This window comes from Oryctolagus cuniculus, chromosome 18 (assembly GCF_051225735.1).
Source record: "Oryctolagus cuniculus isolate XC-2025 breed Fujian yellow rabbit chromosome 18, ASM5122573v1, whole genome shotgun sequence".
Taxonomy (NCBI): Eukaryota; Metazoa; Chordata; class Mammalia; order Lagomorpha; family Leporidae; genus Oryctolagus; species Oryctolagus cuniculus.
The window spans coordinates 5240830-5265364 of record NC_142884.1 but is presented as its reverse complement, the minus strand read 5'-3'; the positions used below and the strand labels follow the sequence as shown (position 1 = coordinate 5265364).

At 47.3% G+C, this 24535-nt stretch overlaps 1 long non-coding RNA gene and 1 pseudogene across 10 annotated transcripts; both read left to right on the top strand.

Moving 5' to 3' along the window:
• The first annotated feature begins 10144 nt into the window (after window positions 1–10144).
• On the top strand, window positions 10145–24356 carry LOC149120732 (uncharacterized). 10 transcript variants are annotated; one of them, XR_016225179.1, is made up of 6 exons: window positions 10145–11013; window positions 11250–11377; window positions 12007–12081; window positions 14066–14188; window positions 22355–22434; window positions 24032–24356. It is a non-coding gene; the product is annotated as an uncharacterized LOC149120732 (long non-coding RNA). The 10 variants fall into 10 exon arrangements; XR_016225181.1 differs by lacking the exon at window positions 11250–11377; XR_016225185.1 differs by lacking the exon at window positions 14066–14188.
• ORYCUNV1R-PS1614 (vomeronasal 1 receptor oryCunV1R-ps1614 pseudogene) lies at window positions 16919–17812 on the top strand (annotated as a pseudogene).
• Window positions 24357–24535: the final 179 nt, after the last annotated feature.

Below are 24535 nucleotides of genomic sequence, written 5' to 3'. Positions count from 1 at the left end.
CTTAAAAAAGGAAAATAAATACACAACTAATGACAAAAGAGAGCAATATGTATACAGGCAGACGTGATTTTATTGGCTATAGACATATGGCTGAGTTGTATTTTGATCTCACCTCACATTGTCTGAAAGTATGCAATGCTTAAAACTATCATCAAAATCTTAACTTCTAGGTAAAAATCCACGGGCCAGCAGTGTGGTGCGGTGGGTTAAAGCCCTGGCCTGAAGCACCGGCATCCCATATGGGAGCCAGCTCTAGTCCTGGCTACTCCTCTTCCAATTCAGCTCTCTGCTATGGCCTGGGAAAGCAGTAGAAGATGGCCCAAGTCCTTGAGACCCTACACCTGTGTGGGAGACCCAGAAGAAGCTCCTAGCTCCTGGCTACATATCGGCCCAACTCTGGCAATTGTGCTTTCTGGAGAGTGAACTAATGGATAGAATACCTCTTCTCTGTCTCTGCCTCTCTCTGTAACTTGTCTTTCAATAAATAAAAAAAATCTTTTAAAAAATCCAAACAAATAACTTACTGATATAAGGGAATCTACCAGGACAAAAACAAAACTCCCACAAATAGAGGATTTCAGAGAATGAGATAAATGTTGATTCACAAAATCAGGCATAAGCCCCCATGTACCTTTACAAAAGAATCCCTCTAGCTGGCTCCAGTTCTTCACTGTGACAGAGCACCTGTGAAGACCAGGCAGGGGAGTCACTGGCCTGAGAAAATGCATTCCCATTCAAAAGCAGCTCTGATGAGAAAAGTGTAATGAAATAGAGTTCAGACAATACAGAGAAACATCATTAGCTGATTTAGAGTTTTTAAAGATTTATTATTCGTTTATTTGTTCATTTGAAAGCTGGAGTTACAGAGGCACAGAGAGACAGAGAGACTTCCATCGCTGGTTCATTCCCCAAATGGCTGCAATGGCTGGAACTGGGTCAATGGGAAGCCAGGAGCCTGGAGCTTATTCCAGGTCTCCCACGCGGTTACAAGGGCCCAAGTACTGGGGCCATCTTCTACTGCTTTCCCAGAGCATAGCAGAGAGCTGGCTTAGAAATGGAGCAGCAGGACTTGAACTCATGCCCATATCTCATGCCAGCACTGCAGGCCAGGACTTTAACCCTACACCACAGCACCGGACCCTAGATAATTAACTGGCACTGTCTTTACAAAGAGGTCTTGTTAAAAGGCACACTGACTTCCTCAGGCCCCCTGAAGCAGGCAAGAGCAGACCCACTCTGGTGAAGGGGGGGCCATGGCCTCTCACTGAGAATGTTCTGGAAGGTGGCTGGAGGGAGGAGCCGCCTAGGCTGATGGAAGAGTGTGATAACCACAGGGAAGGAGCTGTCCCTCTGCAACAGCAGGAACAAAGGACCAGGCTTCATGCGCCAGAGCCTGGCAAACCACGTTCCCAGGTCTGGCTTCCTGACCTTTGCACCCTCACTCCCACTGCCTGGGGGCTGGCTTCTGTCTCCTCTGTCTTCACCTTTGCTCCAGGTAGGTGACCAGGTCTCAGGGACTGCAAGGCTATTTAGGAACAAAAGAAACTCCACTCTCCCTGGGGGTCTCCCGCACAGGGCTGTGCTCAGGAGATGAGCTCAGGATGAACGCAACCATATATTCTAGGATCTTCTTCCCTGGGTGCTGCTGCTGCCAAGACCCCTCAGAGCACTAAGAAGCCCGCCCAGCATGCAGAGCCAGGCTCCACACGAAACTGCATCCAAATGCGAATCAGAGCATGGAGACTGCACTCTCACATATGGGCCATGACCCTTCATGCCAGGGAACTTCTAAAATGATCCCCAGTGTGGAAGGAGGGAGTCTCAGTGCCCCCAAAAGGGGGAAGGTTAAAATAAAATGCCTGGGGCAGCCATTTGGCCTAACATTTAAGCTGCCAGCCTCCTACGAGTCCCTGGACCTGACTCCTAGCTCTGGCTTCTGACTGCAGCTTCCTATTAATGCAGCCCATGGTGACAGCTCAAGAAATTGAGTTCTGGGGCCAGCATCATGGCTAAGTGAGTTAACCTGCCACCTGCCATAACGGCATCCCATATGAGTGCTGCTTCATGTCCTAGCTACTCCATTCCCAATCCTGCTCCCTGCTAATACACCTGGGAAAGCAGCAGAGAATGGATCAAGTACTTGGACCCCTACAACCATGTGGGAGACCTGGAAGAAGCTCCTGGCTCCTGGCTTTAGCCCCAGCCATTAAAAGCTGTCTGGGGAGTGAACCAGCACATGAAAGATGTGTCTCTGCCTCTGTCTCTCCCTCTCTCTCTACCTCTGACTTTCAAATAGATAAAGTAAATCTTTTTTTAAGATTTATTTATTTAATTGAAAGTCAGAATTACACAGAGAGAGAAGGAGAGGCAGAGAGAGAGGTCTTCCATCTGCTGGTTAACTCCCTAGATGGCCACAACAGCCCGAGCTACACTGATCCTGAGACAGGAGCCAAGAACTTCTTCCAGGTCTCCTACTCAGGTGCAGGAGCCCAAGGTCTTCAGCCAGCTTCTACGGCTTTCCCAGGCCATAGCAGAGAGCTGGATCTGAAGTACAGCAGCCAGGACTTAAACCCACACACATATGGGATGTTGGCACTGCAGGTGGCAGCTTTATTCCCTCCACCACAGCACCAGCCCCAATCAAGTTAATCTTTAAAAGACATTTTGCTTTTCTACACCAAGAATCCCTCCATTTTTCTTCAAAACAGAGGCCTGAGACCCAGTCATGAAAAGCAGAGGCTTCCACAAAGCGCTGTGTAAGCAGATGGAATGCTAGGGGTTAGGAATTCAGGGAGGGAAGGCAGGTCCTGTGGTGCTCCAGCATCACGTCCCTATACAAAGCCCTCTGAGCAGGGTCCAGGCAGCCCAGTGCCTCCCACAGAAACCTGTGGCTCTGAACATAAATGTCCCTGAAATTCAAAGCATCATCATAGCAGACTAAACAGCCGTGTGGAGAGTTCTTGACTCTAGATGCAGTGGGAGAGGCAGGGGTGGGCACTGACGTACCTGAGTGACTCAGTTGGGTACTCATGGTTATGACATGGGGTTGATATAAGTCCACAGAACCAGGGCAGATACTAGCGTTTAATGGACTGCAACACATAGACCAAGGCACCAGTAGATGGATCCGTGATGTGTGTGTAGCACACAGGGGAACACGAGGCTCCTTGCTTTCATGGATGGAAAGATCACGAAGACTTATAAGGGTCCATCTCAGATTTTAGGAATTTAAAATCTAGGTTGTATCAAAATGCAGACACTGTTAACATGCAGATGCTGATGCAAGGAGATCAGGGTGGACGCTGAGTCTCTGCACTTCGGACCAGCAAGCATAAAAGGGCTTCTTGCCCCATGCGTGACCCTTCCCCTCCTCCCCCACCCCATTTCTTCCCTTTAGCTGAGACCCTTGGTGCCAAACCAGACCTTTCCAGACTCCTTGCAACGCAACTGGCAAACAGATAAGCTGCATGGGGCAGCTTGTGAAACAGATGAGAGGGAAGTTCCCAGAGGCTTCAAAGAGCCCCTGCTCTCCCACCAGCTGTCTTCCACCTCTCCCCACCCCACCCAGGATTGGCAAATTCCCTCCGAAACCAGATAACAGCTCAGCTCTAGATGCACAGTCTCTTCCGAGATTTGCTTCAATAGAGCAACTTCTCTCTGCAGAGGTCGGTCTCTGTGTCCTTTTTCCATCTCCTTTCTGAGGTTAGGAAAGGCCAGACCCCCGAGCTATTCCAAACCCAACTGAGCACACCTCTGAAGACGATGTCTCAGCTCCAGGGCCACACATTATAATATAAGAAAGTGGGACTGAGGGAGGTCACAGACAAGATCAGCACACCTGAAAAGAATGCTTTATTGCTATGTAAGAGCCAGCGTTCAGAATAATATGACATCCACACATTTCACTTCTCAGTTTCCAATCATGAGAGAAAACATGTACACACACACACTTGCTATCTAGAAATAGTATGTGCTTGTATGATGCTTGCATAATGGGAGAATAAGGCCAAATTGTTAAATTTAGGTGTGGTCATTGAACTCTTTTTTATACTTAGTGCATTATTTGAAATATTTTAAAATCAGGGCCGGTGCTATGGCATCCTGGGTAAAGCCGCCACCTGCAGTGGCATCAGTTCCAGTCCACATGCAAAACCTGGAAGAAGCTCCTGGCTCCATGCTTTGTTTTGGCTCAGCTCTGGTTGTTGTGGCCATTTGGGGAGTGAACCAGGGGATGAAAGATCTCTCTCTCTCTCTCTCTCTCTGTAACTCTGCCTTTCAAATAAATAAATCTTTACAAAATGAACAAAAGATAAAAAGACAAGAAAATTGTGGGTTTGGAATTGAAAAAAAATGCTATGGAATCTATAATCTCTGATGGAAAGCAGGAATCACAGCAGCAATGGTTTGGATGTCCGTGTTGTAGATGCCCTCCTACCAGATTTTCATTATTAATGCACACAAGGGAAGAGGACAGCGAGGAGAGCGAGAACACTGTCATCCACATTTATGAGCCTATCTTAGCAGGCATTCCGTGAAAGCCGAGCCTGCATTGATCTGATCTAGGATTTATAGAAGAGAAACATCCAGGCCAATGCACAGAGCAAACCCTGAAAGAATGTTCGAAGGAGTTCCATACCTGAGAAGAATGATAGAGGCAAGTTAGGAAGGCAACCCACACAGTTGATCAAATAACTTTCACCTTTGATGAGCACACACACAAAAACAACATGTACTTACTCACATACAAATGATGCAGAATAGTTTCCTGTCAATACAACTAGGAAATTTTTTTCCCAAATGTATTTCCTTCACCATACTTTCTAGAAAAACATTTTGTAAAATTTGTATTAGGGGCCGGCACCGGGGCATAGTAGGTTAACCCTCTGCCTGTGGTGCTGGTATCCCATATGGGAGCTGATTCGAGTCCCAGCTGCTCCACTTCAGTCTAGCTCCCCGCTAATATGTCTGGGAAAGCAGTGGAAGATGGCCAAGTGCTTGGGCCCCTGCATCCACATGGGAGACCTGGATGGAGCCCCTGGCTCCTGACTTCAGACCGGTCTTTTGGGAAGTAAACCAGCAGATGGAAGATCTTTCTCTCTGTCTCTTCCTCTCCCTGTAACCATAACTCCAAAATAAATCTTTTTGAAAATTGTATTACTACTAATATATATATTTTTAAGAGACAATGTAACACTGCAATGCAGGTTTACAGTGTGCAGGGGTCAAATAAGGTAACCTACATTTCCCTCTCTGTTGTTCCTGCAGTCATCCCACTGTGCTGCCCACTAAGAGCTCACTCCTGCCACCTGCAATTTGGGCCCTGTCATCAAAGCTCTCTCAGCATTTTTAACTGTGTGAAAAGGACAGATTCCAGAGGATGATTTGGGGTTCTTTACAACACACCGTGGAGACAAACACGCATGATAGAAAATCAGAGCTATTGCCTCCAAGTTTGATGTATTCTCTTCCATTTATCATTGTCTTCCATTTATCATCTGTGCCTGTGTTATATCTTACAATATGAAGACACCTGGGCACACCCTGATTACCTGGTTCTTGTTTCTTGTTTTCGAAATAGCAGGATGAGGAGCTCACCTGTGACCAGAGCACAGTGAAATGCAAACCCGAGCAAGAGGTCAGAGTGTTTCAGCCCCTCCCAACTGTGGCAGCTGATAGGCAGCAAAGATGAGAGCCTTCATCCCCCAAGGCAAGCTATGAGCAAAGAGAACCTAAAAAGGGAAAACTCGCACTATAGGTTGTGATGTATACACGTCACTAAGTCAGTCACCCCAAGATATGCTTTCATTGTATGCAGAAAAATGTCCCTCTTGGAGGAAGCGGGCAGAGTCCTAGACCAGGTGACTGAAGCTAATGTCAGCTGTCCCAGCACAAATCAGTGGCAGGTGCTGATGCACATCCCCTTGCTGTGATACTGTGGACCAAAAGCAGGTAAAGCTTAATCTGAATCGAATCGTGGAAGACGTAGGTTCTATACAATCTTTGAAACACACCTCTCCTAGGTTCTGTAATCTCAAAATATATTTTTAAGATGTATTTATTTGAAAGAGTTACACAGAGAGAGAAGGAGAGGCAGAGAGACAGAGAGGTCTTCCTTCTACTGTTTCACTCCCAGTTTGTCACAATGGCTGGAGCTGGGCCAATCTGAAGCCAGGAGCCAGGAGCTTCTTCCAGGTCTCCCACATCTCCCACATGGGTGCAGGGGCCTAAGGTCTTGGGCCATCTTCTACAGTTTTCCCAAGCCATAGCAGAGAGCTGGATCGGAAGCAGAGCAGCCAGGACTCGAACTGGCATCCCTATGGGATGCAGGCACTGCAGGCAGTGGCTTTACCCACTATGCCACAGCAATGGACTCTTGAACAGAGAATATTGAGTCTGTCTTTAGTGTCCCAGGGAGCAGGTCTCCTCTGATTCCCTTACAGAGTTTCTGAGTTATCCTTGGTGAGGAATCCCATCTTGTTCCAGTGGGCATTTCTGCACAGATCTGTGGAGCACACAGATGGAGCCTGAACACTACACAATCATCATCTATACTGATATCCAGAACCTGACCTCAGCCCTGATAGGAGTCAGGTATCCCCGCTTTCCCATGGTCATCCACCATGAAGGGACCATTTTCAACATCACAGGTCATCAACTCATGGTGAGAACTGTTCATGGAAAAGAGAAAAGAGAAAAGAAAAGAAAGGAAAGGAAAAGAAAAGAGAAATGAAAAGAAAGAGAAAAAGCCAGGAGTAAGAGAAGGTTCTGGAATATAGGAGAGAAGTATTTGAAAGAGCTCACCTGACGGTCACAGAAGAAAAGGGAAAACTCATCCTTTGAAGCGCACTCAGAAGGCAGGAATGTGAGAAGTGATGTTTGCAACAGCAAAATGCGAGGCCTTTGAGGAAGAAAAGAGGGCGCAGCCTCTGACCTGGGCCACAGGGACCTGACATGCGGCCCTTTCTTCTGTCTCCAGTTCTCTCTGCCAAGATGCCCTCCAGCTGTCCCGCTGCCTTTCATGGTGTCAGCACACCCACAGGCAGAAGGATTCTGAAGGGGAACAAAGGCCACCCTCCCTGTGCCTTGGCGCTGTAGAGATTCAGGAACAGGTGCTCCTACACCGAGAACAAAATTGTAGTTCCTCCTCTCCTGCCTGCAGGTGCCGGCCTCTACCACAAACAGCATCAGCCCCCGCAGTGGGGATCTGGACGGTGCTGACCCACTCCCAGCCACCCATGCAGGGGGTAGTCGGTGCCCCAAGAACCCTCGTGCGTGACCCTGAGTAGGACCCGGGCACTGCAGGAGGACAGCACCGAGGCTCCCACCCAGGTCAGTGCAGTAGAGGCTGTGGGAGAAGCCGCAGGTGAGCGCTTCTCTCAGACCTGGCCCTGTGATCCCGCTGGGCAGTCTTGGTCCAGAACCACTCGGCTAATGGCTGACTCTCAAGCCTCACCTGCACACAAGTGCTGCGGGCCCTGTTCTAGGAAGTTGGGATCCTGCAGGCTTGGCGGGGCCCTGTCAGTGCCCGCGTGGGGTCGCCTATGCCCATTACCAACAGCACTGAGCTTGAGAAAGCAGGAGCGACACACCCGAGCCACTGAGACCCAACTCTCTTCACACACACACACACACACACACACAGATTCTTTCAAGCATTTTCTTTGTGTTTTCCATACTTTGTGAAACGTTTTAAAAATGCGACTAACTGTAATGCTGGATATTTCTGGGGTCCAGTGAGACTTTTCAATACCTTACATGTACTTGGATCACATCAGGAAACCCACGCTCCTGTCCCTCTGCCCCTGCTCTATGGTGGAGTCTTGGATGGCTTCTCTTCTATCTGCGTAGGTGCCTGTGACCTGAACTCACGGTCACGCTCTAGGTAGCACTAGGTCTTGAGGGCTTCTCTGTGTGATTTTAAAACTCTGATAGCCATCCTGAAAGCTGCATTATTGCTGACCCAGTCACAGTTACAGGACACAGAAGGCGGCAGCAGTGTCTGAATCAGCCTGCCACTGGAAGGCAGCGTGTGCACGTGCACGAACGCTGTGCTTGCTGAGCGCATACGTGTACTCACAAGTGTGAGAGCGCCGTGCTGGGAACCACACATCCCTAACATGAGGTATGCTCACAACACCTGGGAGTTGGGAACTGAGTGTCCCATAATTCCCATGGGGCTGCAGGTGGTGAGACCAGCCCTGCTACTTCTGTTCCTCAATTCCCAGTTTAAAAAAAAAAAGTGGGTGGGAGGGATACAGAGAGGCCTTTCGTTGTTGTGTTTGTATTCACTTTTTTGCATCTGGTAGAGCAAGTGGCAGATCTTAAGTGCTAGGGAACAGGGTGCTGGTAGGAATGGCTCTGGAAGCACAGATATTTAATGAGAAAGAGAATTAACACACCAAGCTGTGGGCATTAATGATATTGCCTCTTCCATCCATGAACAAGGGATGTCCTTCATCAATGTCTGTGTGTCTGGAAATCGGTTTCCAGACAAGCAGATCCGGATTCTGACAGCCAGAGAACAATCCAGAATCACTGTAGATTTATCCCTCCTTTACTCCTGGGGATGGTGAGACGTACGCAACAGCCACTGGCCCATGACGGCAGTAGGGCCACAAAAGGTATCCACCTTCATATCCTTGGTGGCAGTGGGACACACACTCAGAGACTCTGCCCATTCACATCTGCAGCCACAAACAGCCACAAGCAGCAGCATCTAACCATGGCCCCCAGTTGCTTATAAGGGCTTACACGGACAAACGTGGCTCATTGCCAAGCAGTATCAAAGCAGAGTTGTGGGCAACTAGCCAATCAGGTGGGCCTGTTGGTTACCATGACACCAGTTGCCATAGAGGCACAGAGACATGGGAGCACAGATATGGCAGAAAGGTGTGTGGAACCCATTGAGCTCCACCCTCAGCCTCTTCTTCTCAACAATGTGTTACAGTTTTTATTGCACAGATCTTTTTCTAAAAAAGATTTATTTATTTAATTGAAAGCCAATGACAGAGAGGCAGAGAGAGAGAGAGAGAGAGAGAGAGAGAGAGAGGTCTTCCATCTGCTGGTTCACTCCCAAATGAGTACAACAGCCAGAGCTGTGCCAATCTGAAGCCAGGATCCAGGAGTTTCTTCCAGGTCTCCCACATGGGTGCAGGGGCCCAGGGCCTGGACCATCTTCTACTGCTTTCCCAGGCCATAGCAGAGAGCTGCATTGGAAATGGAGCAGCCGGGACTCACTCAAACTGGCGCCCATATGGGATGCCAGCACTGCAGGCAGGGACTTTACCCGCTATGCCACGGGTAGACATCTTTCACTTCATTAATTTTATTATTCAAATAAATAAATTGCTTTTAAAAATAATTTTTGGTGGATCACGTCATCTGAAAACTGTAACAGTTTGACTTCTTCCTTCCCTGTTGGAATGCCATTTCTTTCTCTTAATTGCTAGAACTCCCAGAAGTGTTGAATATAAGTGGTAAACGTGGGCATCCTTGTCTTGTTACAGATCTTAGAAAACTTAGTTTTTCCTCATTCAGTATGATGTTAGCGGTTGCCTTATTAGATAAGGCCTTCTTTATGTTGAAGTATATTCCTTCTATACTTATTTGTTCAGGGTTATCAGGAAGCAGTGGTACATTTTATCAGATGACTTTTCTGCACTTATTGAGATGTTCCTATAATTTGTGTCCTTCCTGGTGACTGTTGACGTCATGTATCAGGTTCATGGATGTTGAACCGACCTTACATGGCTGAAGAGAATCCCACTTCACCATAGTGAACAATCTTCTCATGGTCCTGGTGGATGTGACTTCCTAGAACTTTCTTGAGGCGTTTTGCACTATGCACATGAAGAAGAGAGATGGCCTGTAGCCTTCTACCTTTGTTGTGCTTCTGTCTGGTTTTAGTATCAAGGTAATTCTGGACTCATAGAATGAGTTTGGAACAATGCCATCCTCTGCCGTTTTTTGAAATAATTAAAGAATTAGTGTTAATTTCTCTTGAAGTGTTTGGTAGAGGTTATCTGGTCTGATGATAGACTTTTTGTTATTGATTCAGTCATGCCGCTCATTAGTCTAGATTTTTTTAAAGATTTGAAAAAATTACACAGAGAAGGAGAAGCAGAAGCACGCGTGGGATGGGGGGGGAGTGTAATCCATCTGCTGGTTCACCCCACAATTGGCTGCAACAGCTGCAGCTGCGCTGATCCGAAGCCAGGAGACAGGAGCTTCCTCCGGGTCTCCCACGCGGGTGCAGGGGTCCAAGCACTTGGGCCATCTTCTACTGCTTTCCCAGGCCATACAGAAAGCTGGATCAGAAGTAGAGCAGCTGGGACTGAACCGGTGCCCATATGGGATGCCAGCACTACAGGCGGCGGCCTAACCCGCTGGGCCACTGCACCGGCCCCAGTATTTGATTTCTGATTCAATTTTGGTAAGTTCTATGTGACTAAGAATTGGCCCATCTCTCCTAGGTTATCAAACTTGTTCCCCGGTAATCGTTGACAATCATCTGTAGCAATCCTTCTCTGAAGACCGCGAGAGGGAGAGAGAGAGGGCCTTCCGCCCGCTGGGTCACGCCCCCGACGGCTCCCTGACTGGAGTCTAGGGGCATCGTCTTCAGCACGATCCTGTTTCCGTGCGGGGAAAAACCAGGGCTCGCGGCATTCGCAGCTCCCCCTGCTCTGAAGTACTTTCACCCCGAGCCTACGGGAAATCAGCCTGCTCAGGAACCAGTGAGACGCCTCCCGAGCAGAGAACTCGGCAGGCAGCGTCCACCATGCCCCGCAGACGAACGTTTCCCAGAGGCCCCCGGGGCTCTGTTAGGGCTGCGCGGAGTTGCATGCTGGGAAAAAGCGCGCGGACTGGGGCGTTGTGGACTCCCTTTCCCAGAGACCTATGGGGAGTGTGCCGCGTGGCATGCCGGGAGGGTGATTCCTTCTCGCTGGTCCCACCTGGGCGCAATCCGGAGTTCCCCTCTGCCGGGCTCCGGTCCTGTCCTCTCGGGGAAATAGGGTTGGCTGGGCCCCGAGGGGAAGTGTTTGCTCCCCCAGAAGGAAGCCAGCTCGGGGTGCTGCTGGCACGACCATGAGGGAGGGAGCGGGAGACCCGAACCAAACCTGGGCCTGGGGCCCTGCTGTGTCCTGGTGGCTGGGGGGTGAGGGTAGGGTGTGGTGGGGTGTGGTGTGGTGTGGTGTGGTGTGGTGTGGTGTGGTGTGTGTGTGTTGTGCTGCCATTCCCTGCTTTCCCAGGCGCACTAGCAGGGAGCTGGGTTGGAAGTGGAGCAGTCTGACTCCAAACGGTACCTGTAAGGGATGCCGGCGTCTTGGCTGACAGGTGTGTGTGATTGAATGTGGTCTGGACCCCGTGGCAGACACAGGTGTGTGTGAGCCGAATGGGATCATGGGGGCAGGGCTGTGTGAGCATCAGCGGGAGTAACCCAGCTGGCCTCTGTGAGGGTACCTGCTCTGTGCCATCTGCAGGGGTGGCATGCTGTGAGGTGGGCTGCACCTCTGACATGCTGCCAGGGATGGGTGGTAACGCTCTGGGAGTCAGCGCAGACGGGGCCTGTGTCTGAGCTGTGCCTGGGAGAGGTAATGTTTGGGTGCCGGACCTATAAAGTAAGCACAGCTGTGTCACCTGTGTGTCCACATCTCTGCCTTCACCTCCCTCTGTGTGGTTCCTGCTGGGAGCAGTGGGCCCAGGAACCTAGCATGAAATGACAGGAAGCGCGCAGAACAGCCAGAAGAAGCTAATTTTAGAGCCCAAAGTGCTTGCAACGCAGGCCATTCAAATGAAGGGAAGGAGTGGCCTGGGGAGTAGGGTTTCCTGTGTGTGTGTAGGGATGATCAGTTTGGTAGGTGGGGGAACACCTACAGGTTTGTAGGTCTTTCCCATCCAGTGCCCCCTTCACTGGGTTCAGCTATGGCCTGGGGCAGGTGTTCCTCGGAGGGTGTTTTCTGTAGCCTGTATCCAGAAAGCATTAGCGTCTCATTCTCTTTCCCCCAGAGCAGCTGTCCTACACATAAAGAAGTGTCCTGAAGAGGACCAGAAATTGTAACACATCTTCACATCAAGGCTCAGGTAAGTCCCCGTCATGCTCATTCAGTTACTGTGTTTGTGCCACTTAGAACTGGCTGCTTTCCCTGACCGTCAACATCCTTCCTGATTGCCACTCAGCCCACTAAACTTCCCAGAGTGGTGCCACGACACAGCAGCGTCACTCAGTGGCCTCCCCATAGCAACCCTCTCCAGCCAGTGTTTGCCTGACCTATGTTCAGAACATTCCTGTGTACTCTGCTTTTCTAAAAGTCTTACTGTGTAGAAACATACCTCCTGGAGGAACATGCTGGACTGTGGCGTGGTAAGGAGAGGGTTCATTTTTAGGTGCAATTAAGCACCAGGTGTGTTTGATCTTTTCCATGGACCTGATTTTCACAGCCTTGTAGGAATGAAAATGATGGGTTTTGGTTTTCGTTTTTTGTTTGTTTGTTTTTGTAATTTTGACAGAGTTAGACAATGAGAGAGAGAGACAAAGAGAAAGGTCTTCCTTCTGTTGGTTCAGCCCCCAAATGCCCACCACGGCCAGAGCTATGCTAACCTGAAGCCAGGAGCCAGGTATATTCCTCCGGGTCTCCCATGCACTTGGGCCATCCTCCACTGCCTTCCTGGGCCAAAGCAGAGAGCTGGACCAGAAGAGGAGCAACTGGAACTAGAACCCGGTGTCCATATGGGATGCCGGCACCTCAGGCAGAGGATTAACCAAGTGAGCCACAGTGCCAGCCCCAGTTCATTTTGTTTTCTTTTCTTTTCTTTTCTTTAAATGTCAAAGGTATCAGTTTTATGGGGCTTTTTAAGAGTGGGAACTTTAAAAGTCCAGGATTTTCCTCCCCATAATCAATATACTGAAATTTGTTCTTTTATCTAGATTTTCTTGAATGTTACTGCCTCACATTTTCTCAGTGAATTTATGTGAACTGTGAGAAGCAATAGGGTTTGATATCAAGTATTACTTCTTTTTTTTTTTTGACAGGCAGAGTGGACAGTGAGAGAGAAAGACAGAGAGAAAGGTCTTCCTTTGCCGTTGTTTCACCCTCCAATGGCTGCCACGGCCGGCGCACTGCACTGATCCAATGGCAGGAGCCAGGTACTTATCCTGGTCGCCCATGGGATGCAGGGCCCAAGTACTTGCTCCATCCTCCACTACACTCCCTGGCCACAGCAGAGAGCTGGCCTGGAAGAGGGGCAACCAGGACAGAATCCGGCACCCCGACCGGGACTAGAACTTGGTGTGCCAGCGCTGCAAGGCAGAGGATGAGCCTAGTGAGCCGCGGCACCTGCCAATATTACTTCTTGATCTTGAACAAGAATAGGCAGTTTTTCCTTTGATGGATCAGGTGGTAAATGTTTCAAGCTTTGCACACCACCCAGGGTTACACATCCTTTTTTTTCTTTTTGTTCTTAATACTTTCTATAACATTTTCAGAAAAGTTACAATATGGAGAATGCCCAGATATTAGTTTGAGACATGTGTGACAATTAGTGAACCAGTGTTAATGAAATCCACTCCTCGTGCTGTTTCCCTTAGTTTTTACCCAGTTTTCATGGGGGGCCCCAGGGTCCTCTCCAGGATACATTAGTTTGCTGACAAGTCTCTTTAGATTCCTCTTGGCTTGGCAGTTCTTCAGGTTCTCCTTGTTTTCAGTGGTCTTGTGACAGTTGGAGAGGTGAAATATTTTGTTGGATGACCCTCTGTAGGAATGTGTCTGATATTTTTCTCGGGACCAGATTGGGTCTGTAAGGTTTGGGTGACCACAATCTGAGGTGAATTGCCATGTTTATCACAGGATACCAAGGATACGTACCGTCATGGAGTATGACATTTGAGATTGACTTGGATCAGCTCACTGAAGTAATATTTCTCAGTCGTCTGCACTCTAAAATTGCACCTGTTTCTGCCTTTCCATGTGGTATTGTTGGGTTGGAAGTAACTGCCCCAGCTCACACTTAAGAGTTGGGAACTTCCTTCTGTCCTGCTACTTTCGTGCATTTTTGTTTATTCGTGCAGTGGGGAAGAAGCCTCTGGGACATCCATGTCCCATATCACACTGCCTGGGCTGGAGTCCTGGCTCTGCTCCTGGTTCCAGATTCCTACTGATTCTCACCTTGGGAAGCTCAGGTGATGCCTCAGGTAGGTGGGTCCCTGCTACCCACATGGGAGACCCAGATGGAGTTCCTGACTTCAGCCTGTCCTAGCCCTAGCATTTCGGGAATGAGTATTTCTCTCTGCCTTTCAAATAAGTAAATAATTTTTTTTTGTTTAAGAAACTCTTGGGGGAAGGGCACTGTGGCAGAGTGGGTAAAGCCACCGCTTGTGGCACCAGCATCCTATATGGGCACCAGTTCAAGTTCTGGCTGCTCCATTTCCAATCCAGCTCCCTGCTAATGTGCTGATGTGCCTGGGAAAGCAGCAGAAGATGGCCCAAGTCCTTGGGCCCCTGCACCCATGTGGGAGACCCAGAGGAATCTCCTGGCTTTAGACAGGCCCAGCTCCAGCCATCATGGCCATTTGTGGAGTGAACCAGCTGATGGAAGAGCTCTCTTTCTGTCTCTCACTCTCTCTGAATCTAAAAGCCATTTGCCTCCCCCACGCATAAATACAACACAATGAAATACACCTGACTTGACATTCCTACTCACAACCCTGCTTCCAGTGTCCAGACGAACAGCCCAGTTCCCTACCTTACGTGTGAATTTGGCTCTCAGTGGAATGTGAAATGTCTTGCCTTTTTCCTCAGTTCTTCTCCATAGGAACACCTCTCTTAAGTTTCAGGTAAGAAGAAGGAGGGCTAGTCTGCTGAGTACTGAAGGGAGTAACAGGGGGGATCTGGGTCACCTGCCCCAGATGTAATCTGGAAGCCCAGCTTGTAGACCATGCAGTTTGATTTGAGGGGCCTCCCTTTATGAGCTCATAGATGGGTGTGCCCTGCTCCCATTGGCAGAAAAGGTTCCTCCACCTTCCACTCACTAGAGCCTCACTGGCTTTGCATAAGAAATGTTCACGGAGTTGTGGCTGTGTTCGGTACTTACAAGGAAATTAGATTTAAGAAATGCACTCCAGAACAACTGTGCAAGTGCCTGTTTCATTCCACGTTCCCATTGTTGGCATGAGAGCAGCAGCTCTTCCTTGACACTGGAACAGCTGGATTTCACTCGAAATAAAGGTGTAGGTCACCCTTGCCCGTGAGTAGAGTTGACCCATGTGTTAGTCAGCCTTGCCTACAATTACAGCCAGCACACATGCAAGTCAGTTTTGCCTACACTTACAGCTGATCACACATGTTAAGGCAGCCCTACCTGGATTGTAACTGATCGTATGTTTTTTTTAATCAATGTGAAACCAGCCATGAACAAAAAATTATTTATTGTAAATATAGTTTTCCAGTACTGATTTGTGTTCTTTAAATCTTTAATAGGGAAGTTGTAAACATCCACCTACATACAGAATTTCTCTTTTTTAGATTCATTTATTTATTTGAAAGAGTTACACAGAGAGAGAAGGAGGGGCGTGGGGAGGAAGGGAACATCCATCTGCTGGTTAACTCCCAATTGGCCACAATGGCCAGAGCTGTGCCGATCTGAAGCCAGGAACTAGGAGCCTCCTCTGGGTCTCCCACAGAAATACAGAGGCCCAAGGACCTGGGCCATCCTCCACTGCCCTCCCAGGCCACAGCAGAGAGCTGGATTGGAAGTGCAGCAGCTGGATGCTGGTGCTGCATGGGGAGGCTTCCTACTATGCTATAGAGCCAGCCCCTCTGTGAACTTTTTAAGGAGTGTTCATGTGCATGGATTTCAAAGTGTTTTTACCAAAATAAATGTATCTTTTAATTCAATTGCCCATGAACATTTTAGAGTACACCTGTATGTATTCCATGAAATTTACTGCATTGAAGAAATTGAATAGGGAGTTTTGGGCTGTTGTTAAAATACATATAATACATCTCTGAAATAGACACACCGTGTAGAGCTATTTCAGGTTCATTGATCAGCAGTTCAAGAGATTTCCCATACAGCCTTGCATAGGCATAGCCTTCTCCATGATCAAATTCTCATTTCAGAGAATCCGAAGTCAGGAGCTAGGTTCCTCTCCTGGTCTCCCATGTGGGTGCAGGGCCAAGTACTTGGGCCATCCTCCACTGCACTCCTTTCATTGACTCCAACCAGATGTGGGGCAGGCTTCTGGGGTCTGCACGGCTCTCAGTGCACCTCCACTGGTGAATCTTTCATCTTCCAGTCCTCATTGATTTTGGCCTATTTGTTGATCTGCAGACATAAATAGGGACTTGTTAACAACCAATAGCATCAAATAACGTATGCCCCGATCCAAAATAAGATAACAAGTTATGAAAACAAAAACAAATGTGGGAGGATACTTCAGAGAAGTGAGTGGGAAGTGGAATTAAAAGGTAAGTTTATTTTAGTCCAAAACATTTTTTTTTAAATTCATGCATATGAAAGGTTCTTCATAAAGATCATGGAGATGCATGTTATGGAAAACACGATACATGGATTTTGAAATCTCAGCACTATAATAAGCTTATCTATGATTAAAATTTTCCAGGGACTTTTTTAAAGTTCCCTCGTATATCTAGGCTCTTTGGGGATCACAGCTAACCAGTTTATCACACGTGTGGTGGTTCATGTCTTCAGTGCCAGTCCAGGCAGTTTCAAATCCTCACCTGTTCAAGTCCCCCAGCCTGTTTATGAATTCACACAAAACACTGACCTTCTCCTTCTCTGAGTTCCCTGCTTCTTTATAATGTAAGTAATAGCAGGGAGTGTCTCACATGTTTGTGGAAAGCAAATACAATGCCGGTGTGCTCTTCACTGCAGTGATTGATACACTGTAAGTCTTGTCTGCATGTTACACCCTAAACTCTTGGAAATCATTTTTTTCTTACTTAAGGAAAATAAACTTCATGCATCTCATATATACAAATTTAGGAACATAGTGATTCTTCCCACACTTCCTCCCTCCAGACAATACTCCTACCCAGCTTTAAAGTGGAAATTTCTCTCCAGTGATGCTGAGTGCAACCTTCTTTCTATGTACAAAGAGTGTCCAGGGCCATGTCCATCGAAAGCACCTGCTTCTTGAGTATCTTCCAGGCCATCACCATCAGCCCCAGGAACTCTAGGTGGGCAGAGCTTAAAGTCAAAGCTCCCAGGTACATAGGCCTCTCCTCCATGCTGTGCTGGATCCTGAACATGTTCATAAACACCATTTCCCCCATCTACGTGACAAGTAAGTGGATCAACACAAGCATCACAAAGAGAAAAGACTATGGATACTGTAACGCTGTCTTCCAAGACACCTTCACAGGCTCGCTCTTCTTGGCACTACTATTGTTGCCTGATGCTGTGTCCTTGGGGCTCATGCTCCTGGCCAGCAGCTCCATGGTGTTCATCCTGCACAGACACAAGCAGCAGGTGCAGCACATTCATGGTCCCAGGAATGCTTCCCCCAGGACTTCCCCTGAATCCAGAGCTACTCGGAGCATCCTTGCTCTGGTGAGCACATTTGTATTTTTTTTACGTGGTCTCCTCCACTTTCCAAGTGTATTTGGCTCATTTTAGTAAGTCCAGTCGATTGACAGTGAACATCTCTGCATTATTTGCTGGCTGTTTCCCAACTCTTAGCCCCTATCTTCTCATGAGCTGTGACTCCAGGGTATCCACGCTCTGCTTTGCCTCGATAAGCAATACAAAATCCCCCAACACTATCAGAAACATGTACCTTGTATTTGCTTTATAATACTTGTTGTACAATAGTATAGGCACAGTTATTTGGTAGCCATATTACAAGACCCTGTACTCATGCTTACACACATGTGTGTATGTTTGTTATCAAGCAATCATAGTAGGATAATATGTACTTAGGAATATAAAAATATTAGTCACAATAATAAACTGCTTTAAATCTACAGCCTCTTTTATTTGATATTTATGCAGTCATTAATTAATTGAATAAGTCACATGAAATGGATTTTTCATTTTTCTACTTTAAGCCTTATATTTTAGGTGCATATATTTACAACTGATTAAGTATAGTCAAACAATGTTTAACAGGAATAGTCTCCTTGTTTTAAAATAACACCTGATATAATTGAGATTGGATTTCTCTAATTACTGGGTGCACCGCTTGCCATTTGTTCAGTATTCTTGTTCTTTCTGCCATAACTTTTTCTTTTTTAAAGATGCATTTACCTATTTGACAGGCAGAGTTACAGAGAGAGAGAGAGAGAGATCTTCCATGCACTCCCAATGGCTGCAACAGCTGGGGCTGGACCAGTCCATAGCCAGGAGGTTGGAACTCCATCCGGGTCTCCCACGTGGGTGCAGGGGCCCAAGCATTTGGACCATCTTCTGCTGCTTTCCCAAGCACCTTACTCAGGAACTGGATAGGAAGTGGAGCAGCTGGGACTCAAACCAGTGCTCACATGAGATGTCAGCATTGAAGATGGTGGCATAACCCTGCTGAGCCACAATGCTGGCCCTGACATAGGGCCTTGATTGGAAGTTCAAATGGTCAGTTTTGGGGCCAGCACTGTGGCTTAGTAGAGAAAGCTGCCTGCTGCAGTGCTGGCATCCCATCTGGGCACCGGATCAAGTCCTGGCTGCTCCACTTCCAATCCAGCTCTCTGCTATGGCCTGGGAAAGCAGAGGAAGATGGCTCAAGTTCTTGGGTCCCTGCCACCCACATGGGAATACCCGGAGGAATCTCCTGGCTCCTGGCTTCAAATTGGTGCAGCTCCAGACATTACAGCCATCTGAGGAGTGAACAAGTGAATGAAGACCTCTCTCTCTCTCTCTCTCTCTCCCTCGCTCTCTCTCTCTCTCTCTGCATCTCCTTCTCTGTGTAATTCTGAGGTTCAAATAAATAAATAAATCTTTTTAAAAATGAATAAAAAACAAAATGGTCAGTTTTCTCTCTGAACTAATGAGATTATGAACTTTTTTTTTTTTTGACAGAGTGGACAGTGAGAGAGAGAGAGACAGAGAGAAAGGTCTTCCTTTTGCCGTTGGTTCACCCTCCAATGGCCGCCGCGGCCGGTGCACTGCGGCCGGCGCACCACGCTGATCCGATGGCAGGAGCCAGGAGCCAGGTGCTTTTCCTGGTCTCCCATGGGGTGCAGGGCCCAAGCACCTGGGCCATCCTCCACTGCACTCCCTGGCCACAGCAGAGGGATGGCCTGGAAGAGGGGCAACCGGGACAGAATCCGGCTCCCCGACCGGGACTAGAACCCGGTGTGCCGGCGCCGCTAGGCGGAGGATTAGCCTAGTGAGCCGCGGCGCCGGCCGAGATTATGAACTTTGATATTATGTTTATTATTTTCCTAAATATGCTTCTGACTGTTGGAAATTTGATCATAAAGGCATCCCTCTATTTTGTTAACTCTTTGTATTTTATTATTGTCACCACAGTTTTACTTTATTTCAGTATTGCTCGTAAAAGGAATTATCACTATTTACAGTGATAGTCCTTTTTTTTTTTTTTTTTGGACAGGCAGAGTGGACAGTGAGAGGGACAAAGAGAAAGGTCTTTCTTTTGGAGGTTGGTTCACCCTCCAATGGCCGCCGCGGCCGGCGTGTGGCAACCGGCACACCGCGCTGATCCGATGGCAGGAACCAGGTACTTATCCTGGACTCCCATGGGGTGCAGGGCCCAAGCACTTGGGCCATCCTCCACTGCAATCCCGGGCCACAGCAGAGAGCTGGCCTGGAAGAGGGGCAACCAGGACAGAATCCGGCGCCCCGACCAGGACTAGAACCCGGTGTGCCGGCGCTGCAAGGCGGAGGATTAGCCTAGTGAGCCGCGGTGATAGCCTAGTCCTTTTTTTAATGACTTACTCTATAGAATAAAAGAAGCACCATCATCATAACATAGTGTTTTATAAAATTAGGAATGGATATACTATATAACTTTATTAATTACAGAAAAAGGATTCAAGATGGCTTTGTGACATAGCAGGTACAGCTGCCAACTGCTACATCAGCATTCCATATTGGTGCCAGTTCAGCTCCCAGCTGCTCCACTTCAGATCCACACCCTGCTAATGGCCTCAGAAAAGCAGTGTAAAATGGCCCAAGGATTTGGGCCTTTCCACCCTGGCTTTTGTCTTTGGCCTGGCCCAGCCCTGATTGTTGTGGCCATCGGGGGTGTACACCAGAGGATGGAAGTTAAGTAATTTTCCAAAGAATGTTCGGATGCATCACCATGGAGTGCCATGTGATATCTGAATTGCATAAAAAGGGGGCTGCATGTCAACATGATGCAGAATACTCCATCTGGAGAGCAAACTGGTACTTAATTAGCTTTATACTAGTATCTTACAAATGAATGTGCTGTGAATTATCTATGGTGTTTCAACATTGCAATATATCCAAAAAAGGATTGGTGATGATTATTTCTTGTGATGTTTTCATGTAAGGAAGAAGGAACATGAAAGGAGGACTTCAGATGTAAAGTACATTGCCCCAAGTGCTGCACCCACGTAGGAGACCAGGGAGAAGCTCCTGGCCTCCTGGCTTTGGCCTGCCCCAGCCCTAGCCATTGCAGCCATTTAGGGAATGAACCAGCAGATGGAAGATTCCCTTTCTCTCTCTCTCCCTCTCCCACTCTCTCTTTCTCTCTCTAACTCTGCCTTTCAAATAAATATTCCTTTAAAAAAAAAAGGCTCTTCAAAGCATATAAAATAAGGAAATCATTATTTGAAAAGCATACCAACAGACCCTGGGGATGTGATAGGAGCCGTGTTTATCTCCATCCCTGAGTGTTGGATACCAAAGAACAACCTCTCCTACCAGACACACCAGGGTGTCTGTACCTGGCAGCTCCTGGAATGCAGAAAAGGCCCCTGTCCACTCAGATCTTCCCATATAGAGATCCAGGGAATTGTGCTCCTCGGGAACCTGCCCCAGTCCTGATGCCCTCCATTCTCAGAAATGCTCACATATTCTGCTACAGTAGTGAGGATGTGTGCTGAGCTTTGGCTCCATACAGCACTGGGTGCTTTCCCACTGACCAGAAGCTGGCTTTGGCCTTCAAAATGGTCCCAAGATCCTTGAACATGCTCTTTATTTCACGTTTGCCTGAGCATATTATTAAAACCAAATGCACGTTCAGATCCACCTCAGAGAGTCTGTGGTTGGATTTAAGAGTCTCGGGGAGCTGTGCTTGCTGTCTCCAGCTTAGTACAGCTGATGGGCAGGTCTGGAGGAACCAGCATTTCCTTAGAGACAGAATTTATTTTATTTGAGAGACAAAGAGAGAGCTCCCAAAATACCCACAACAGCTGAGGCTGGGCTGAGCTAAAGCCATGAGCTGGGAACCCAATCCTGGTCTCCCACTAGGGTGGCAGAGATCCAACTCTTCAGCTCTCAGCTACTGCCTCCCTAGAGGCATGATATCAGAGAGCTAGAATCGAGAGTAGAGCCAGGGCTTGAACTCAGGCACTCCCACATGGGATGCATGCATCCCAAATAGCATCTTAACTGCTAAGCCAAGTTCCCATTTAGGTTGATTGACTTTTTTTCTTTCAAATACTTTATAAGCACTTAAATATTCAAACTATTGGTTAATTCATATTAGCAAACAATCCCTTTCTGGATTAGAAATCTTGCTACTTGCATGCCTATGAATTTTCAGGATAAATATACTGTTGAAATTCTATGTCTTCATATATACAAAATGTGGAGAGTGGCTCTAAACTCAAAACGTACTTAGGATAGAATTGGCTGAAGGATGTATAAGAACTCCTTAGTGTTACTTAGGTAGTTAGTTAGTTTTTTTAATTTTTTTGCATGTACAGAGAATATTTTATTAGACTTTGACTTTTAATTAACAGAGTAAAATAGAAACCAAATGTGTGATTCAGTTTAGGAATATGTATTTTTATATAATTCATTACAATTAGATAATCAATATAATACACTACATGTATCCCAACTTAATTGGGAGTCATCAGTATGAACAAATTCAACACAGTCCTTTAGATGCAACTTCCTTTAGGTTGACAGCAGCACTTTTTGTTATATTTTATGTCCTGTAAATTCCAATAAGTCTATCCAAAATCTCAAATATGTGGTTTCAAAGAGAAATTATGATGAACTGGGCATTTTTGTTCACATATATACAATGCAACAATAGACACATTTTTAAAATCAAAGGCTGCATCAGTTTCATCCATGAAGTAAAGGGGAATGGGTTTGTAATGATGGAGAGCAAACTCTAAAGCCAAGGAACAAAGTGTTTTCTCTCCTCCTGAATGGTTGAAGATTTTCCAACTTTCCTTAGGTGGTGGAACACTGCACAGGATTCCTTCAGAGAAAAGATCCAAGCTGTCTATAAGCTCCAGTTCAGCTTCCCCTCCCAAGGTAAGCATCTGGTAATTCTCTTGTATTTGTTACTATATAACAGTCTGCCATAAATTCATTCAGCCTGTGTTTCCGCAGATCTTCCTTTGCTTGTCTAAAATTATCTCTTTCATAAGTAATTTTGTCCAATTCTGCTACCCTTCACAAATATAATTCTTCCTTCTTTTTATATTCTGCAATGGTGCCAAGTTTGGTTTCCTTTCATGACACTGGGCTACCAAAAGTGAAATCTGACTTGTTATGGAATCTGTATTCTTGATTGCTTCAAAATCTTCTTAGCTCAAAACTGAAACTTCTTCAACAGGATTATATTTCACGGGATCAATGATTTTTTTTAAGATTTATTTATTTATTTGAAATTCAAACTTACACAGAGAGAGGAGAGGCAGAGGTAGAGAAAAGACTTCCATCTGCTGGTTCACTCTCCAATTGGTCTCAATGGCCAGAGCTGGGCCAATCTGATGCCAGGAGCCTCTTCCAGGTCTCCCACGTGGGTGCAGGGGCACAAGGACTTGAGTGGTCGTCCATTGCCTTCCCAGGCCATAGCAGAGAGCTGGATGAGAAGTGGAGCAGGGGCTGCCACTGTGGTGTAGCAGGTTAAGCCACTGCCTGCAACACCAGCATCCCATATGGGTGCCAGTTCAAGTCCCTGCTGCTCCACTTCCAATCCAGCTCTCTGCTATGGCCTGGGAAAGTAGTAGAAGATGGCCCAAGTCCTTGGGAGACTGCACCTGCATGAGAGACCTGGAAGACTCTCCCAGCTCCTGACTTTGGATTGGCACAGCTCTGGCCATTGCAGCCATCTGGAGAGTGAACCAGCAGATGGAACACCTCTCTCTTTCTCTGCCTCTGTCTCTCTGTAGCTCTGCCTTTCAAATAAATAAATACTTTTAAAAAAGAAGAAGAAGTAGCACAGCTAGGATTCAAACCGGTGCCCATATGGGATGCCAGCACTGCAGCTGGCAGCTTTACCAGCTACACCACAGTGCTGGCCCCTGGGCCCTGCCTTCTAAAGGATCCACCACCACCAAATAGTGCCACCCAGGGACCAAGCCTCTAACACATGGACCCTCACTCAAACTGAAATCCAAACCCAAGCACCCCTTTCCCTGCTTTTTTTTCTCTGCTCTGTCACTCTCTTGGATGCTTTCACCTCTCCAAACACTCCAGCTTTCCCCACATGCACCTCCACCTAAAGTGACAATTGGGACAGAATCTGGTGCCCCAACTGAACTAGAACCTGGGGTGCCAGAGCCGTAGGCAGAGGATTAGCCTAGTGAGCCATGGCGCTGGCTCATTATGAATGTGTATTTGGTGTGGGCGTCAGTGTAAGAGTGTGACTGAAAATGTGTGAGTATGTGGGTGGCTGCGTGTGGAGAGTGGTATGTGAATGTGATTGTACATTTGAGTGTCTGTGCCTGTGTGTCCTTCCCCTGTAACTTTGTGGGTGTAGGCTGTCTGTGTGTGTACAACGGATGAGTTAGTCACATTCACAGCTCAAGCCCCTGGGCTGGGTTACAGCTCAAGCTTCTTTGCTTGGTTCTAAATGCAAACTCTTGACTTGTACTCATATTTCATGTTTAACTATTAATTCCAGGGCCCAGTGCTGTGGCACAGCAGGTTAACACCCTGGCCTGACACGCTGGCATCTCATATGGACACCGGTTCAAGTCCCAGCTGCTCCACTTCCAATCCAGCTCTCTGCTATGCCCTGGGAAAGCAGTGGAAGATGGCCCAAGTCCTCAGGCCCCTGAACCAGCGTGGGAGACTCAGGGGAGGCTCCTGGCTCCTGGCTTCAGATCAGTGAAGATGCGGCCATTGTGGCCAATTGGGGAGTGAACCAGCGGATGGAAGACCTTTCTCTCTGTCTGTCTCTCTCTGCCTCTCCTCTCTCTGTGTAACTCTGCCTTTCAAATAAGCAAATATATCTTAAAATCTATAAATTACAAAATTAATAAAGGTTTATTCCAGAAAGTTCACAAAAAACTTAAGTGTGAGAACTGTGCAAATGATTTAATTCCCCTGAACTGAGTGAGTTGAGCAGGAGCCTATGATATATAAAGCACGCTGGGATCTGCTTATGAGCCTTCACATCCTGGCT